This window comes from Lonchura striata, chromosome 5, assembly GCF_046129695.1.
Source record: "Lonchura striata isolate bLonStr1 chromosome 5, bLonStr1.mat, whole genome shotgun sequence".
Taxonomy (NCBI): Eukaryota; Metazoa; Chordata; class Aves; order Passeriformes; family Estrildidae; genus Lonchura; species Lonchura striata.
Window position 1 is genome coordinate 56,196,356 of NC_134607.1, and position 18,649 is coordinate 56,215,004.

General features: G+C 39.5%; 1 protein-coding gene across 6 annotated transcripts in view; it reads left to right on the top strand.

Moving 5' to 3' along the window:
• Nucleotides 1-18,649, top strand: part of ANO4 (anoctamin 4) — a 171,855-nt gene that overhangs the window by 23,131 nt on the left and 130,075 nt on the right. Inside the window, exon 1 of one of the 6 annotated variants that reach the window (XM_077783576.1) lies at nt 17,273-17,318. The exons of the other annotated variants lie outside the window; for them this stretch is intronic. The gene's annotated coding sequence lies outside the window, so the exon portion shown is untranslated. Of the gene's footprint in view, nt 1-17,272; nt 17,319-18,649 lie in introns of those variants that run through there. 6 annotated transcript variants of the gene reach the window in all.

Here is an 18,649-nt window from a genome sequence, read left to right on the forward strand (position 1 = left end):
CCATGGAAACTAAAAAAAAATAAAAATTAATATCAGCAGGCCTGGTGCTTAAGGGCCTTCTTCATGAGTGTAAAAATGACTGATTTTGTTACCAGCTGTGTACTTTGGTAAATAATGGGCTTGAGCTTGCAATTTCCTCTACATGTGACTATTTTCTTTGCTTTTTTGTTAGCCATGATTACTGATGTGTCTATGAGTCTGCAAGACCAAGCCTATTTAAAAGATTAATGTGATGGGAGATAATGTACAGAATCCTTGCTGCCTGCCACTGTGAATGGAAATTCTGAGTTTCTGCTTTTTGTTATGGTGCCTCTTTTGCTGTGGTCATTGGTCTGTCCTGCTCTATGTATGAAGGTAACGTTCCTGTGGCGAATTAATATGCTGGAACAGGTTACCCAGGGCCTTATCAGACTTGTAGGTTTTAAGCTGAGAGTCAGTTTCTAAGAAAGAAAAATTTGACTTATGAATGTATGTGGAAAGTCCATGAGACTAGAGGGTCATGGGGTCTTAGGGGAAATGGACCATTGTCTTCAGTGCAAATAGCAAGGTAGGGCTAATACCTACCTGTCTAGTTTGCAGCATGTATTGGGAGAGCAGCAGCAATTCCTCTCACAGATAAGGAATTATTCTGGAAGTATTTTTTCATTTGCTTTGCAACCTTGGTGTCAGTTTCAGGGGTTGGTGTAGCAGATCCATGTTCACAGAAACACAGAATATGCTAAGTTGGAAGGGACCCAAAAGGATCATTGAAGTCAACTCTTGGCCCTGCACAGGACCATCCCCTAGGTCAGGATATCATACGGTGTGCCTGAAAATATTGTTCAAACCCTTTCTGAACTCTGTCAGGCTGGTGCTGTGACCACTGCCCTGGGGAGCTGTTCCAGTGCCCAAACGCTCTCTGGGTGAAGAAACTTTATCTAATACCCAACCTAAACCTCCCCTGACACGACTTCAGGTCATTCCCTCAAGTCCTGTCACTGGTCACCATGAAGAATAGTGCCAGCCTTTTCTCTTCCGCTCTTGAGGAAGCTGCAGAGTATGCTCTCAGTCTTCTCCTCTCCAGGCTGAACAGAGCAAGTGACCTCAGCTGCTTCTCATACATCTTCCCCTCAAGGTTCACCATCTTCCTTGCCATCATTTGGATGTTCTCTTCATATTTTTTCTATTGTGACACCCAAAGCTGCACACAGCACTAGAGGTGAGGCCAACCAGAGGGAACAATCTCCTCCCTTGCCCAGCTGGTGATGCTGTGCCTGATGTCCCCAGGACAGGGCTGGCCCTCCTGGCTCCCAGGGCTCATGTTCAGCTTGCCATCAACCAGGACCCCAAGGTCTGTTTCCTTGGCACTGCTTTCCAGTGTCTCGTTCCCCAGTCTGTCTGTACAGCCAGTCTGTCTGTCCTATCCCAGTTGCAGAATACAGCACTTCCCCTTGTTGAACTTCATATAGTTGGTGATGCCCAGCCCCCTAAATTGTTGAGGTCTCTCTGCAGGGCCTCCCTGCCCTCGAGGGAGTCAGCTGCTTCTCCCAGTTTTGTATCTGTTTGCTTATAGAAATGAGCTTTGAATGTGCTGGGTTTACTCAACAAACCAGGCTGTAAATTAAGAAGCAGAAAAACCAAAAATACAAATGTTTTTTCTCTTTGGCTGTTCCTGCTGCAAGGTGCTGGAGGCCTAGGCCAGTTGGAAAATGCCTGCTGTATTTTGTACCAAATATTCATTATGTCCTTTGTCCTTGCTCGCTCATATTTGAGTGAGCTGACCTGATGCCCAAAGCAGATCTCCAGAAACTGGAGACAAAATCAGCAGTAGTTGGAACAGACAGAAAATGGAATTTCTTTGTCCCTCTGTAGCAAATGCTATTAGTACTACTTTCTGAAAGTCCTCCTATATGTTAACAACAAACTACTTTCAGGTCGTGGCTTTGAGGGTCCAAGTGTGGCAGCTGCTGTCAGCAAGTGGACTGTGACTCAAGTAGTTGTCCCGCTAGTGAAGGCAGAAACAGGGCTGTTCCCAGGTGCCACAGGACTGTTCCCAGGTGTCCCCCAGGACAAGGTCAGTGCATCAGCTGCTTCTCCTATCGATAGAACCATGGGTTGTAGATTGGGTTTCAACCCTTCCCTATGTTTTTGTTATTCTGTACTGCTCCAAAATACCTTCTCAACTCTATGGTCTTATAGCAATTTACTTTATCTGGATGTTGGACTCAGAAGAAAACCCCAAAATAATAGGAAATTTGGATAAAAAGAGAAAGGGTTGCAGTAAAAATTGCAGGCAATCTACAAATAAACACTAAGAATACTGTGCTATTGTTAATATTGAATATAATACTCAGTGCAGAAGTTCTCCCAGCTGGGAAGACATCTAGATAGCAATCATGGAGGTACTTAAAATGATGTTATTATGAGTAACTTAGCAGCAACTACTGGAAAAGATAAGTTTTTCTTAATGCGTAAGAGATTATTAGATTTTGATACTGCTTATATTCTTTTCAGTACAGTATTTTTGAATGCCAGGTGACCCTACTGTATACTCTGAGTAGATCATGTATTTGTGGCAGGATTGAGGAAAACCAGTAGCAACTTGAATCAGCTGGAAACTGAAATAAATTTTAATATTTATTTAGAGCATTATTATAGTTATTTCTTTGGAACTTAAAGCAGTGGCACCATAATTCAGCAGAGCTCCTTCTCACCTCTACTCAATAGCAAATCAAATTCTGATCCGTGAAGTATGCAAGTATGCTGAAACACAGTGGAAAGAGAGGTATTTCACCACTGTGTTGTCCCTCTGCTCCCTTAACTACAGCAGTAGGGACCTACCTCGCCTTTTTTTTTTTTTTTTTTTTTTCAGTAAGGGCTTCCTGACTGCCCTTTTGGTTTTTCCCTTCTAAAATTTACAACTTGCTTTGGTGAGTAACACAAGGGAGAACAGTGCTTGCAGACAAAGGCCAAAGGTTATAGGGGAGAGAAGCCAAGGAAAGCTTGGCACTGATGATGTTTCTCTTACACCCTCTGCTAGCTGGTCCTTCCATTTCTTTCTCTGATTGCTTAAACTTATAAAGAAAATTCAGGCACTTTTGCACATCTTTTATTTCTCTGCTTTAAAAAAACCCCAGATTTCTTTGTGCAAGTGTAACTGTTGAAAAATAGCATTATCTCTCAGAATCTCCAATTTCCATTACCATATATATCATTTTAATTCAAATCTTTATTTTTTTTTTCTTTAAAGAAATGTGAATAATTAAATGCTATATTCTTAGCCTATCACAAAGGTTAAACTGTTAAACTATCACTGCTGTTAAACTGTAAGTCTGTTGTTTCTTTCTTGTCTGGCAAATGATTCATCTACTCATTCATTCTTTTTTTCCCATTCACCTTCAGTTTGGCTCCCCCAAACTCCCACACCAAGGAGTTATCCATGATCAATATAAGGCATACAAGGTTCATAATATACTGGCTATACTGCAATTCATTCATGAAGACTTTTGACAACAGGGCTGAGTATCAGCCAAGTATACATCTCCTGAAAGAATATTTTCTGTATTATTTTCTATGAATTGACACAAAAGAGTTTGTTCTTCTATAAGCTGTTCCAAGGAAATAATTGGAAATACTCAGAAATTATTAAATTATTCATTGTGAATGGCCAAAGAAAACATTTATAGGGTTTTGACAAAGTCCTGAAACCTTGTAATTATAGTAGTAATTTTTTTTCATTACATGGGCCATGTACTGCAGGGAGCACATATATCTTCCTGGGAGGAACAAGAATTTATTCCCTCAGGCAGCTTGGCTGTAGATAAATAGAAGGTTACATATAACATTTCAGAAGGCAAGCAGAATCCAATTTAGTTAGTGAGAAGTAAAATAGATAAATAGAGAAGACCATTATCTTTTTGGCAATAGATATGTATAATTTTAAGCTAATATAAGTAATGAGGATAGAAGCTATGCAAAACCAGGCACTTTCAGATCATAGAATGAAAATGTTTGGTGGAAAAGATTAATGCAAAATATCTAAGCTAATCCAACATTAGGAAAATTCAGGTCAAACCTGGGATTAGTGCTTTTTGTTCTCTACTGATAACCCTGATGTTTCCATGTTTACCTTCCTCACTCTCATACAGTTACTTAAGCCCCCTATTCTTTATGTAAAAAAACCCAAACCGTGCCTCTTACAGCTCCTATCTCTTCTGTTAGGAGCGAAAGAACAGTGCTAGCCTGGTGCCTTGAAAAGCTTCAGATGAGTGTCAGAGATGGCACTGAACAGCTGTTTCTCTGGGCAAAACTCATCTGTGCATCTGTGAGCAGTTGGGCTTTTTGTTATTTGATATGTGAGTGGCAGCAGCAAAGTGACGGTGAAGGAAGAGGGCAGATTACATAAAAAAATCCCTCCGATTTTTTCTGACAGATATTTTTGCCTCTCTGAAGCATCTGCTAAAATGTTTAGGTTTTTTTTATACCATTTTAGAAATGTTGTTTTGCTCATATTAACAAGATCTTAAGATAAATTCTGTTGAATTCTTTTTGAGAATCTTTTCTTTGCAGCAAATTTTTGGTTTGTAACAAATGCTTTTTGACAGGTTGGTATGTCTTTGCTGCTTTGATGAAAAACTATTCATGCTTTGCTAAAACACCAAACCTTAAAAATCAGGATTAATTCATAGGCAAAGGAAAAGTTATAAAATTGTGGTTTGAGAGAGGAATAAGAGGCAAAAAGCAAACATTTCAGAATTTATTTGCCCAAAACTAAATGACAGCATATGTAGTTTTATGTTGATTTAAATAATTTGCAAATTTATGTCTAATTCAGCAGTTAGAGCCTCATGAAAAAAATAGAAAATAATTTGGGAAATTGCAGTTTTTTGAGATCTTGTTTCAACAGAAGTGAGGCCCTTCAGCCTGTCCCAATTCACCTCAGCAGCACAATGTTGCTGTATTCTCTAACAGAACAAATATAATTTCTAAACTCTTCCCTCCCCCACATACCAAATTCTGGTGCTCACAAAGTAAGGTTACATTGGAGGGCAATTCAATATTCAAAGGAAACACCTCTGTAAAATTCCAGAGTCTCAATATTCTGGCACTTCCAAGGTAAGGGCTATAGGTCAGATTTGTATGTAAATTAAGTAAAGACTGAGCAAAGCACTTCTAAGCCAGGCTAAAATGTCTTTTAGATATTTCAAACAAAGTTGTTTCCAAGCGTGGAGTCCTAGTAGAAAGTGAGTACATTTTAGGAACTCAGAGAAAGCCACTTTCAAAGGCAGAAAGAAGAGAAAGAGAGACGGGCTTAAAAAGAGCTGTTAGTGTAATGAGAGGGAAAGCACAATACTGCCAAGGAGGCTTGCTTGTTCTACTGTTCACGCTAATTTGATCGTAATATGTTAAAGAATTATTGATCCATCGATAGTGTATAGGACTGTTATAGTGGTAAAGGAAAATAAAAAAGGGAAGGGGGAAATAAATAGCACCTTTGTGAAGGAAGAAAAAGTGAACCCTGGAATTTGTTAACTAGTTAGTTTGGGATTAATCCCTGAAAAGAAAAAACAGGAAAAGTTACTGAGCAAGTAAGCTCAAGAAGGTATCAAGGAGATGAGCAGCAATCTTTAGATCATGTCAAGAAGAAATTTCATGGAAGCCATCTGATTTTCTCATGTGAGAGAACATCATGTTTACTGGATATGGGAGAAATAATAGTTGACATATTTCTTGGCTCAGTAGCAGTTTTCACAGAGTCTTTTATGACACTCATTTGCAAACTACTAAAGCCTGATGCTCATGAAACTCTTACAAAGTGTAATATTGTACTAGAATGTTCTGGAAAAGAACAGGCACAGAACAGATGTCAAGCCAGTTGTCCTGAAATGCTGTGCAGCACAGAACTTTTCACAGAGGTCACCTGGAGTTTGGTGCTATACAATTACTGATAGAACATCACAATCTATGGCATATGTAATATGATATTCCATTATAAGTTTTATATCTATTCAATTCTAAGTATATTTACACATTATACAAACATGTTATATATGCTGCAGGAATGTTGAAGGGCAGGAGTCAAACCCAAATAGCCATGATAAACTAAAAAATTTGTCTGGAAAAATATTGGATACTATTCATCTGGGATGACCACATTTAAGTACAAAAAAAAAATCAGCTGCAAGTGTGGAGGATGGGGAACAAGAAGTGGCTGCTTTCTGGAAAAAGATCTGGGGGTGGGGGAGTTACAGTGATACAAAAACTGAGTATGAGCCAATAATGTTGTACTGCTGCAAACAGGCAACATGCTGGGGTGTAGGAGGAGGAGAGCTGTGTGGAAGATACCTGGAGAAATCCTCCTTCTGTTGCTGGCACACAGAAGATCTCAGTTGTAGTATTTTGCCTAGTTTAAGGCAGTTCCCTTCTAGGAGGAGGTGGAAAAGCCAATGGAAGAAATTTTGGGAGAGAGCAGCGAGAGCAGCTGAAAAACAAGGTGTGCAGGAATTCAGCCAAGGAGCTCCATCTGGCAGAGTCGAGACTGAGAGAGAGTGTGTTTGTCCTTTCTGTAATGCTACACCAAAGGTGGTGGCAGACAGGAAAGGAGTAGTCTGATCTCTCTGTCCACAGTGAGTAGCTCGAGGAGAAGACACCTTAACCTGCAGTAAAGGAGCTTCAGACATGAAGGAAAACTTTCTAATTGTGAGGAGAGTGAGATGCTAGAGGAGAGTGCCTGGGAACAGGCAGGGGCCTGGGAGGTCTCTAGGGTGGGTTAAAGTAGCTGCATGAGTTTGGTCTCTCAATAGAGAAGGTAGAGGAGAGGCTGGGTGACCTTGCAAGCTCCTTTCCTCCCTGTTTCCTGTGCTGCTCTGGCTCTATCTGGCAAAGCAGGGTTTGTGTTTCCCTGAAAAGCTGTCACCTGCTTAACTCCACAGCAAGACAGCTCAACACAATCATCACCCACCTGGTGCTGTTGGGGCACCATTACAGCACCAGATTTTGGGCACCATTTTAATATCATTATAGGCATTACCTGCTCCTGTTAAACAAACAAGGTCTCAGAGTATCTTTTATGATGCTGCAGAGCAGCTTTACGTCAGACTAGACTCTGACCTTTTGGATCCTGGCAAGCTGTCAGGCTCTGAGCTAGGTGTGCTTTCATGCCTGTGGTCCTTGTGATGCTTTGTGTCTGCTGGGATTAGTACTCTAACACCTGCTAATGTGTCAAGTTTGCAAGGTATGAGGCTTCTTTAAGGTGCATGTGTCCAGGTAGTGCTTTAAAAGAATCCCAGTTACTATGTAACCTCATTTCACATAATGAGTTTGATCTTTCTTATGTATTACTTTTTAAACATCCCTTGCAGAACAGCTGTGGCTCAGAAATTGTGTCTTCCTGAGAGGTTACAGTGGAACATCTCTGTGAGAGTTTGGCTGCACCTGCAGTCACTCACCTGCTGTCACTACAGCACTGTACAACAATCTGCTGTCTTTTGACCAAATATCACTCAATGTTTCAAAGTGCTTGCATGGTATGGAGTGGTCACATTTTCACTGATAATTTCTAAAAGATCCAATAAAAGCTGGTGACAGTTCAGTAAAACTGAACAAATTTAAGTAAAATTATTAGCAATGCTTATGGTGCTTTAAACAAGAAAAGGGATGGATTCCCAGGGTATAAGGTGGAAAATGACATAAAACTCCTTGCAAGGAACCTCTGATGGCATTTTAATTAAGGTCTGTATTGACAACAAAAGGGTTAGTTCACTTGGAATCTTTTATCTGTCTTCAGCTTTTGTATAGGCTCAGTATCGTCTATTACCTCTGCCTTGCTATTGTGAATCTGAAGAAAAGTTTTACAACATGTGTAAAATTGGATAAGCAATGCACTGAGATTTTTAAGAACTGTATAGCAAAATCATTCTAGAGGCATCCCAGGTGGTAATTATGTAGTCAAAAATCACTCCACTCAAATTAAAATGAATCTTACTCTGTGAAGCAACTTATGAGTGAAGAAGGCTCCATTAGTTCATTGTGTTTCATAGCCTAGAGGTAACAGAATTTTTCAAAAGGAAATTTGAACTTTGTTGCAAAGGACTTGGGAATAGTAATTTTTACTCTCTTAGAAGGAAATACAATAGTGCTAGAGAAAAATATGTGTTCAAGAAAGTATGTAATGTAAAATATTCTTTTTTGTCAGATTTCTTACTACAAAATGAGTGGCTTTTTATCTGATTTCAAGTCCTACATTTGTAGGAAGGCTCCTAATTTTGGCAAGAGACCCATCTTGCACGTCTCTTAACCCTACTTCCCTACCTGATTTATCTTGGTCTATATATTTTTATTAGCTTATGTCAACTTATTTATACACTGCATAATTTTCAGCCTTGAAATTACTTTTGTTGTAGTCAGTTGCTCAAAAGTTCTATGTTGAATGAACCCATGTCATTAGAAAAGGTCTGCTTTGCCAAGGGCCATGCAAGTTAATAACCTTATGAGTAACCTTCAGCTCTGGGATGCTCTGCAGTTTTGTTTGGAAGTGTTGCTCTACCTTCCTTGTCATTATTTTTGCAACTTTGTTTTGAAACAGATTACCCTGAGGTAACTGTGCAGTGTTCTAAATTTTACTGGAGCCTGGCAGATCTTCCTTCTTGCCACAGTGTTCCCTAAATCAGGAATGTTAATTTTAATTAATTTTAATGTTAGGTGTAGAATATCATTGTGACTCTATTTTGTAGAGATAGGAAGTATGACTGCTGCTGTAGTAATACTTATGATGACTGATGACTTGGTACATAAATATATATATACATGGGTTTTTTTCAAAGGTGTGTAAGAGTATATACACAGAAGGAGAGGAGCAGAAAAATCCTTGTTCTGCAGATTCACTTTGGTTTTGTTTTCTGATTAATTTCTCATGGGTAGGACAGAGACTTTTAATAGATGAATTTTATCTCTAGGCTGGTTTATTGTTGGTTTGGCTTTGGGGTGAGTTGTTTATTTGTTGGCTGGGTTGCAGGGGAGGGGGTATTTAGCATGCTTCTTTATTTTTTTCATTTATTTTAATTTTTATTATATATATTTATATTTTTATTTTTTTCATTTAAAGAAAGGTCAGTTTTCTCTGGAAACCAAGCAGCCTGAGGTAGAAATATGTTGTGTATGGATATGTTGTGTATAAGGTAGAAATATGTTGTGTACCTAAGAATTTTCCTGCATATAAGGAGAGGAGTGAGCCACAAAGGCTTCAGAACAGATTTGTCCTCTGTTATACTCATCCCAGAAGTGCTATTTCCCAGCTGTTAAAGGAGAAGCAGGCATCTGCTTTCATTAAATATTATACCTAAATAATACTCAGCATACTGAAATATTTGCGAATAACACAAAGTTTAGCACCTACTAGAAATGTTTTTTTTCCAAATTCTGATATTAAAATGTAGTTAATAGATACTTTTACTGAGGGCAATTATATGAGGATGTTTTTGTTCTTTTTGGGAGTAAATTGCTTTTACTATGAAATTTATATTCATGTTTTGGCATTTAGGTGTTGTTTGTATCTGGATGTAAGATTTGAAACAGTGAGTTAAATCCACAGCATATTTCAGAGCTACTTTCCCAATGACAGCTTCATTTCCAGCACAATCTAAAAACCTTCCTATAATTATATGATGTCCTGTAAATAAGCTGTCTCCAGAAGGCTTTAGAGAATTAAATAACCGAGGCAATATACATCACAAAAAATAGTGCTGCAAAGACATTTTACTGCACTTGAACAAAGGCAACCAGATTAATTAAAAGATCAAAGATAGAGGAAATGGAGGAATGTACATTTTAAGGGATCTGAAATGAGACAGAGAACAAGTGAAATGAAAGACTTTTTTTGAAAGAAGGAAAATTGTTGAGTGATAGATAAGGCTGGGTGGCAAAAGGGTATCAGGCTCCCAAGAGGCAGAGCTGCCCGGGAAGCCAAAGTAGCCCCAGAGACCATGCAGTGAGTCAGAACTGAGCAAAGCCAGGGGCAGAGGGCCAGGAGGACAGGGCTGCCTCCTGGCAGAGGTACCCTGGGCAGTCACTGAGGACTGCAGGAGGGAACAGCCAGTTTTATTTTCTGTGTTTCTGCCCAAGCCCTGGACAGGCAGCCTGTGGGCAAGACAAGGGGACATGAAGCAGAACCATTTCAGGTTGAGATGGCTTCTCAGAAATAAGGTTGCACTCCACCCCTTCATCCCCTGGGCAGAGCAGCAGACTCCAGCTCTCCCCGATTTGGAGCTGATTTGGCCCTCTGTTGTCTTGGCCCAAGGTCACAACACTGATGGCATCAGCCTGAATCAGGGCTGCCCCTCCCTGTCAGCAAGGTGCTTGCTGCATGTGATGACATGATTCTTCTGGGTAGTGAGACCTCCAGGAAAACACTGGCAAGTTCACATTTTAAACATGTCATTTGATACTGAGCTGGCTAACAGGACGTGTCATTAACAAGAGCAGAGCCTCTCTGGCAAACAGGGACACTTGCTTTTGTGGGCACTTGTCAGTGATTTAATACTTTCTTTTTTCCTTGTAAAAACTACAGGTCAAGATTATTACAACATCAGCATGAGGTATGTTAGTATGAAACCATAAATGTCTGCATTCAGAGAAAATTATAGCATGTCAGCAGTGCTGCATCATCTGTTACAATGTGACATTTCTTATGGTGTGACTGCTGAGGAAAAATGATTCTTTGAGAGTGAAAAACTATTAATAGGCTCCCAAACAAGTCTCTTACTAAAACATACATAGTAATTGGCAGGGACCTTTCCTTCTTTTTCTTTGCATTTTCCCTCTGTTTCTGGGAAGGGGGTCTGCCCCTCTCAGCTTTGAAGATGGGAGATTTTCATAGGTAGATGTGTAAGACAAATCATCACCTTTACTGTTGTTTCTTCATGTGCTGTTTCCTAAGTTGCCTGGCAGTGATTTCTCATGATTACAGGTAACCTGGTGAAAAGAATCTGTGGTGAATGGATTCTACATCTGTTCTTACCTTTACTTCAATGAGTATAGTAATACTAATAATAATTTTAATATTTAATATGAAAATGTTTATTCTTGCTCTCTCTGACACTATGATTGCAGGCTCCAGAACTGGTAGATACATGACTGAATTTTAGAGGTTACATGCTTTCTATTGTCTTTGATAAATCATTAGCAAATATAAAAGCAGGAAAGGAGGATTTTTCTTTTACTAAAAACCTGGGGAGAAAAAATAAGAACCAGAGAGAACTAAGAATGACTAATTACAGAAGTAGAATACAGCAGGGGAAAAATTAAGCTCACTTTTCTTTTAATAACTTCAAAATTCCTTGTCTTGTCTATGTAGAAGTAATGTTCTCATCTTTCCCAGCAAGGAAAAGAAAATCACCATTGTTTGTGAGTCATATAACAGTGTGCCCCTGAATTAGCTGTTTGCAGAGGTGTTGGATGCATAGCTGCAGTGCCATCCACTGAGATATACATAGACTGATCAGTCTTCAATCTACTTTTTATATAAGATCTATTTCTCCCTTCTAGTGGTATGCAGGTTGCTACAGGTTTCTATTTTCATTTTTGTCTTTGCTGAATGGGTGGTTTTTTTTTTTTTTAAATGTTTACTTTTTTGAGGCCAGAGGTGGCTAATGCTTCACAGATAAACCCAGACAAAATGCTAGGTTTCAAATTCCTCTAAGTTCTTAACAATCTACCACTTCTAGTTCACTTTTCTGAGATAGTAAAATTCCGTCTATCATCTTAAAGATTCTCTGCTGCATTGCATGGAGTTGGCAGCCTCCCATTGGCCCTCCATGGGGCTGAATTAGAGAACATCCAAAGGAGGGCAACAAAGATGGTGAAAAGCATTGAGAGGAAGATGTATGTGGAATGGCTGAGGTCACTTGTTCTGTTCAGCCTGGAGGAGACTGGGGGAAAACCTCATTGAAGTAACAACTTCTTGTGATGGGAAGAGGAGGGGCAGACACTGATCTCTACTCTGCAGTGACCAGTGATAGGACACAAGGGAATGACCTGAAGGTGTGTCAGGGGAAGTTTAGGTTGGCTATTGGAAAACAGCTCTGTTTACACATGATATTTCTAGTCAAAGGATCAAAATGCATTTGCATAAGCCAGGTCTTAGACTGTGAAGAAGTCACCTGCTGTGTTACATGCCTTCTGCAAATGAAAGTGAACAGAGCCTCTCTGGTTTTCCTCAGATTGAGGAAGCCCCCCTCTGCTCTGTTCCTCAATTTGCACTGTATGATACCAGCATATCTCATGCCCTAGGGCAGGTAAACTGCTTTACTACTTTGCTTTTCCTTGTCCTTTCTCATGAGATGCTGTTCATCTCAGGATGTCATTCCATAAATCTGCTGGGGCAGTGCTCAAGTCCCCCTCAGACAAAATCCGGTCTTGAGGGGAGGCCTCATTTCTCAGCAGATGGAAGGAGATACAGGATGTAGATTTTGCCCCTTGCAATCTGCATAGGCATGCAGTGAAAATTTTTGAGCACCCATAAGAGCACTTAATTTTTGCCATTTCCCCAGATTACCTTTAGCCTTCAGCAAGGCATGATAAGTTATTGGCAGAGGCTCAGTCTTTTTCTTCTGTTCCAAGAATTAACGGTGTGGCAATGTAGAAAGTTTATGCTGCTTGGTACTTCTACTGCCATCAATGAGCAAGAAGTTTCAGTTTCTTGTATAAGGCTTTCTGTTTCATCAGGACTGCTATCATGTGTGCTGAGCTAGTGGCTTTGGGCTAAGGCTGCCATGGCTGGCCTCTGTGCCATAGTGGTTCAGTACTGGGTAGTTCATGAGTGAGCTCTCCACTAGTATAAATCATAAAGTAATATGATAGCACTACTGGTTTGCTTAGTTCTTCATTAACTCAGACAAATGTCTGGTGCCAGGTCTTGGACCAATCCCACTGTTCACTGGCATGTGCTAGCTGCCTTGAGCACCCTCAGAGTCTGCCAAGCTATGTGAAAGGTACAGAGGTATAACTGATTTTTATTTGAGCCCTTTTGCCTCATTGGTCTGAGCATTTCCTGGATGACTTGTCTGGAGTCTTTCACATGTCCTCAGATACCTGATGTTTGATGGATAGACAGACCCACCCCCTTGAGGTTCTCAAAATATCTGTAAAGAATTGAATGTAACTTAATGTCACAATCCTGGATTGTCTCTACCTCAGCTCTATTTCTCCTGCAAGTGTCCTTGCTGAAGCTTTGACACTTGGTTCAGTTTACACTTCACCTCTAGACCCTGACTGGTCTTAAAAGAGATTTAAGTCAGCAGTACTTATGAAATCTCTGTCAAATACACTGATGAGCCTCATTGCCTTTCTCAATACGATGGGACTTCTCAATGCCACAGGAAGTGATAATTTTGTCCTAGGGTAAACAGGGTGTTGTGTTTTTGATAGGTTCTAGATATAATTTTTTCATACTAAATAGGAATTTATATTCAAAACTTTGATCTCTAATTTCAGGACTGTGAAGCCTTCTAGCCAGAGGGTCTCCTCCCTGAAAATAGGCTGTTGACTCTCTCAGTAGTTGTGATTGTGTTACTGTCAGACCAGTCTTAATGACTCCTCTGTGGTTAATATAATCAAGTGTTTCAGGAAGCTTGGGCTGCACAGAGAGAAAGCAGAAGACTTATTGCTTGAGCTCTGATCACCCAGCATCTTGAGGGCACCATCTTGCTGTCATCTGCCAGAACTGCTCTCACACCTTGGCTTACCCTGCATTTCTGCCATGTGGAGGATATCCCGCATGTCTTCTTCTGCAGACACTGAAAGGCAGCCTGCTCTTTCATGGCTATCCTAGGGGCCATATTTTTGTGTAGCAGTCACAGATTGCCTCTGTGACATATTAATAATGCTTGGCCACCATTCTTCAGGCTAATTGTGCCACTTAGCAGTGCTGCAGGAAATTACATTTTAGTGATTCCCCCATCCAGCTAGAAAACTCATTGGTCATACTGGTCTAATAGCAAGTTTGCAAATTTAACAGCTGATTTGCTGGCAGCTTGTTCTGGTAGTGCTGAATACCTTGTTCTTTGCTACAGTCACACTGCAGTTCATTCCCATCTGGAAATGATGAGGTAGGTACAACTATGGTCTGGACTGGAAAGGAAGAGCTTGACCAGTCACACTGTTCTGTGCTAATGAGGAAACACTGGCAGAAGGGAATAAGCTGTATCTTTCTCCCTTGACAGGCAAATTCATTCGTCTTTTCTTATTTCTGGGCTCTCTCAGTTTAAGCCTAGTGTCAACATCCTGTGCCATTAACACAGCTCATTTTTAGTTAGTCCCAGGGTGGCCTTCCTGTCTGGAAGTATTTATGTATGTTTGGATTGTATCTCTGCAGTGGTGCCTTGTAAGCTGGAAACACCCACAAGAGTTTCGTCTTTGATTAAATTATTCCTTTATTTTTCCAAGGTTATCTATAGCATGGAACTTCCAAGTTTATAATGTAAGTATTTATTTCTTGTGCTGAGTCTTTCCCTGTTTTTTGAGAGTAGGGTATAACAATCCAGTGTCTTTTTTTAGTCCCATTCTGTGCAACAAAAATTATCCAGAACTTTTACTGTGTGTTCAAATGTTTCAGACACTGTATTCAGCCACTGTGTCCTCACTTGCTTTGTACCTTCATGTCTGAGTGGGCAAACTCCTGGGAAGATGTCAGATACATCTTAAGGAGGGGAGGAAAATCACAATATGGTGCTGAGCTGGCATATGTGTCTGCCAGTGTTGGCCCAGGGATTTCTCCAGCTGGTTCTCCAGTCATCTGCCCCCAGTTCCATTCTCTCTTCCTCTGTGTGCTGGGTTTCCTTGAATTGCTTTTTTGTACCAGCAAGGAGCTGCTACTAACATATTGATCATGTCATGAGAGAAACATCATCAGCTTGAGCAAGGGTGATGAAAGAGAAGGTTCAGCTAAACCCACTACATTTTGTTTTGGTTTATTTGGTTTATTTAGCCTTTTATTAGATGAAAACACACTTCCAACTTCAGGCTGCAAAGAAATTCTCAAACACACTATTTAAGATCCATTTACTGTTCTGCAACTTGCTCATGTTGAGTAAATGAGAAGCAAATCACGGCCTAAAGAAAATGCCAGTCACTAGAAAAGGACAGAGACACAGGAAAAGTAAAGGAAAAATACAGGTGAAAAAAAAAGGTACTAAGCACATGAACGATGCTTCACTACTCTTTGTAGCTTAACTTATTCCTGAACGCAGAATTAGCCTTAGTCTTCAAAGACACATCTTGGAATGATTGAAGTGTGGTCAATCACAGCTTTGTTCTGAGCTATAAGGTGCAACTTCTCTCCTGTGAGTACATAGGGAGGTTGAAACTCCTAAGGATGAATGCCCGGAGTGTGACTTGTCTCCATAATTCTTATAAAGACCCTTACTCAAGAGAGAGCTTTGTTCTGAGCTATAAGGTGCAACTTCTCTCATGTGAGTACATAGGGAGGTTGAAACTCCTAAGGATGAATGCCTGGAGTGTGACTTGTCTCCATAATTCTTATAAAGACCCTTACTCAAGAGAGAGTATGGAGAATAGTTGTAGTTTAACCTAACTACATTCTCTGTAAAGATTAGTGGGTAAAAGGATGAACACCTCAGTTAATGACAGAGATGACAGCCTTGAAGTGTTTGTACCAGTCTAGCTGTTTGCACATTGAACTACTGTTTTCCCCTTGCACAGAAAATTGATTTTTCATTGCTGAAACTCTGTGTGCTGAAAAACACAGTTCTCTGGGACAATAAAAACAAACTGGATTTTCTTTAGGGAGCATGCAGTTGCCAATAGGTGTGATCTGTCCCTGCAAGAGAAGGCAAAAAGGTGTGGGGATCACTAATTTAGGAGTAGTGTTGCTGCTCTGGGGTCTGAGTGATGAGATGGTGACTATTTCCTACTCTATTTGTATTGTGTTCATACCTGTAACTCTGATGCCATGCAGATAATGTTTTTTTTTTCCCTAGAAGTCATAATAGGTAATTACAAAACACATGGATTTACTAAACTTTATAATAATGGCAAAGAAGTAATAGTAATGGCTTGTTCTGCCATTTTAAAAAATGTGTTTTCTTTTATTTTCATTGTGACCAGGTGTGTTGAGTGTAAAATAATTCTATATAACTTAGACTATCTTATATTTACCATGACTAATGTGATAAGATCAAGTAAAGAGGCCTTCTTTGGTAGTCATTCAAAGTAAAATGAATAATACCCAGGCACTGCACCACATAAGTCTCAGCCTTGTTTTCCTTCCATTGATTTAAACCATAGAGCTTTAAGGTCAAGCAGGTCTCCGAAAAAAAATTGATTCTTTGTATTAAAATCAACTCTGCCTACGTCAGACATTTTAATTGTGCATGTACAGATACTTTTACCTAGAGAAATAAAATATTAAACACATAATGAATAATGCAGCTGTCTCACAGTACTGTGATCTTTATGAGAATAAAGTAGCCATAAATTGCCTGGGTATTGAACTAGCACAACATTTCCCAGTTTAATTTGCCAGTGATTTCTGCAGTGACAGCTTATGCAGAGGAAAGTTGGATGATGTAATGTTGAAAATTGTATGTTTTTTAGAGAAGAAATGGTACTTTTCCATCTCCCAGTGCAGGAACAGAGCTGTGCAGTTGTTTTTTCCCTGATAGCTAACATTGCTCTGTAGACAGCCAAGGTTTAATGTAGCTTTGCACATCACTGGGGAGAGGAGAAGTTGATAGATGGAAACTTCCATGTGAATTACATCTTGAGCCATGGACAATGCCTTAGGTAGAGCTTTTCAGTAGTGACCTTTGGTTTCTAGGCTTTTTCATTGGAGATGCATTTCACTTCTTTCTCTTGCCACACAATGTCACTATCCCAAGCTGGCTGCCAGTTTTTCTATTGAGCTTCAGCTACCCCAACCATTCTTTCCTTGCCTTTCCTCCATCCTGTCAGTAGTATAAACTAGTCTGAAGGCTGCAGTCTGACCATGGGAAAATATTGCTTTTTACCTTCAATTATTTTGCTTATGGATGTCTTTTTCTTTTATCTTTAGGTAAAAATAGATATTTCAAAAATTTTTCTGAAAACATCTCTGCCGATGAAGTTGCAGTTACAGAGAGGTTATTTCCTTAAATCTTCAAAATTAAGGTGGAGTTTTCATTTCCAAATGTCTTGCTGAGAGCTGAGCCCTAGCACAGTTTTTCTTTAAAAAAAAAACTTGAAAAAGGGAGAATTTCACTTTTAAAATTAATCACCATGGCAACCTTTACAGTGAGTTTCCAAACATAGGAAGTTGCCTTTAAGAAGCATCCTCAGCTAAGAGAAAGGTGAGTTTTTACAGCTTCTAGCAATGTTCCCATAGAATATAAGGTCTTGCAAGAATCTGTTAGAGGGACTTTCATATGAAAAAGGAAGTTAAATGATCCTGGTGGTTTTAATTTTATTTTTTATAAGGATACTGTATGCTAACTAATCTCAATGCTGGCTTAAAATAGATTTGGAGAACTATATAGAGCTTGGTGATAATGCTTGTGATATCACTAGATTTCATCTAAACAGCTATTTAGTTAAAAATTTGCCTGTATTTCTCTCACACTTAAAATATTATTTTTCTTTTTTCTACTTCTGGACTGCTTTTTCATGCATATTCAGAATCTTAGTGAGAAATGTTTTTAAAATTGGAAAGGAATGGGAGGTAACAGAATAGAGCAGGAGAAAACAAGTTATTTATGCATTAAAAGAAGAAAATCCTTCATACATTAGAGTTCAGTGAAATGTAACTTTAACAGTCATATCTGATTTCTCTCAGTACTCAGCTTGATTATCTTATATTCTATTTTTAGTATGTATTAGATCCAAGGAATATGTAATTTCTTTTCCCACATTAATTTCCCCAGTGAACATATTGTACATCAGATGGAATTCTAACATTTTCTATGAAATGGTAACTCTGGAGTGTCGTTCTGAAATAATCAAAATAAGAGCATTTTAGAATTAAACTTTCTATGTCCAAAGTAGTTGTAAGACTGGGAGAAGGAGTTTACATCCAGAGAACTTCAGTCTCTGGGCAGATTTCAGATTTTCAGGTAGGAGGCTGATGGACTGGCAAGAGAAAGCCACTTTTTATCAAATTGCAAAAATACCATGGAAAACTAAAAAAAAAAACCCACCATCCAATTGGTTCTACCAAGGTTGAATATAATGATCCAAAAGTGTACCAGGGTGTGTGGGAGTGTTCCCACACTGCATGTAGGAAGCAGGAGGGCAGGTCAGAAGAGGACTTTCTTTTCTCCTTTCATGCAATCTGTAATTGTGATGGTCTTGAACTGCCCATGGGAGGCTGTCTGGACCACATGGCCAGATTCTGGGGTGAGCATGAGATCACCACTCAGGTTTATTTATTTAGCTATATGGCCATAGTTGTATTTCACTGGTCTTGTTCCCTGCTTGAAAAAAGCAAGCTGGTTCTGCTGGGATTAGGGCTAGCTGATGTAAACACTCCCGTACTTCTCCGTGCACTACGTATCTGGAAGAAACAGATTACAAAGCACCTCTAAGCAGATGAAAGTTTTAGAAAGACTTTTAAAAATTTATTACATTAATGTAGAGAGTCATTTAAAGGTGACAGCCTTAAGTTCAATACCTGAGTAGCTCAATT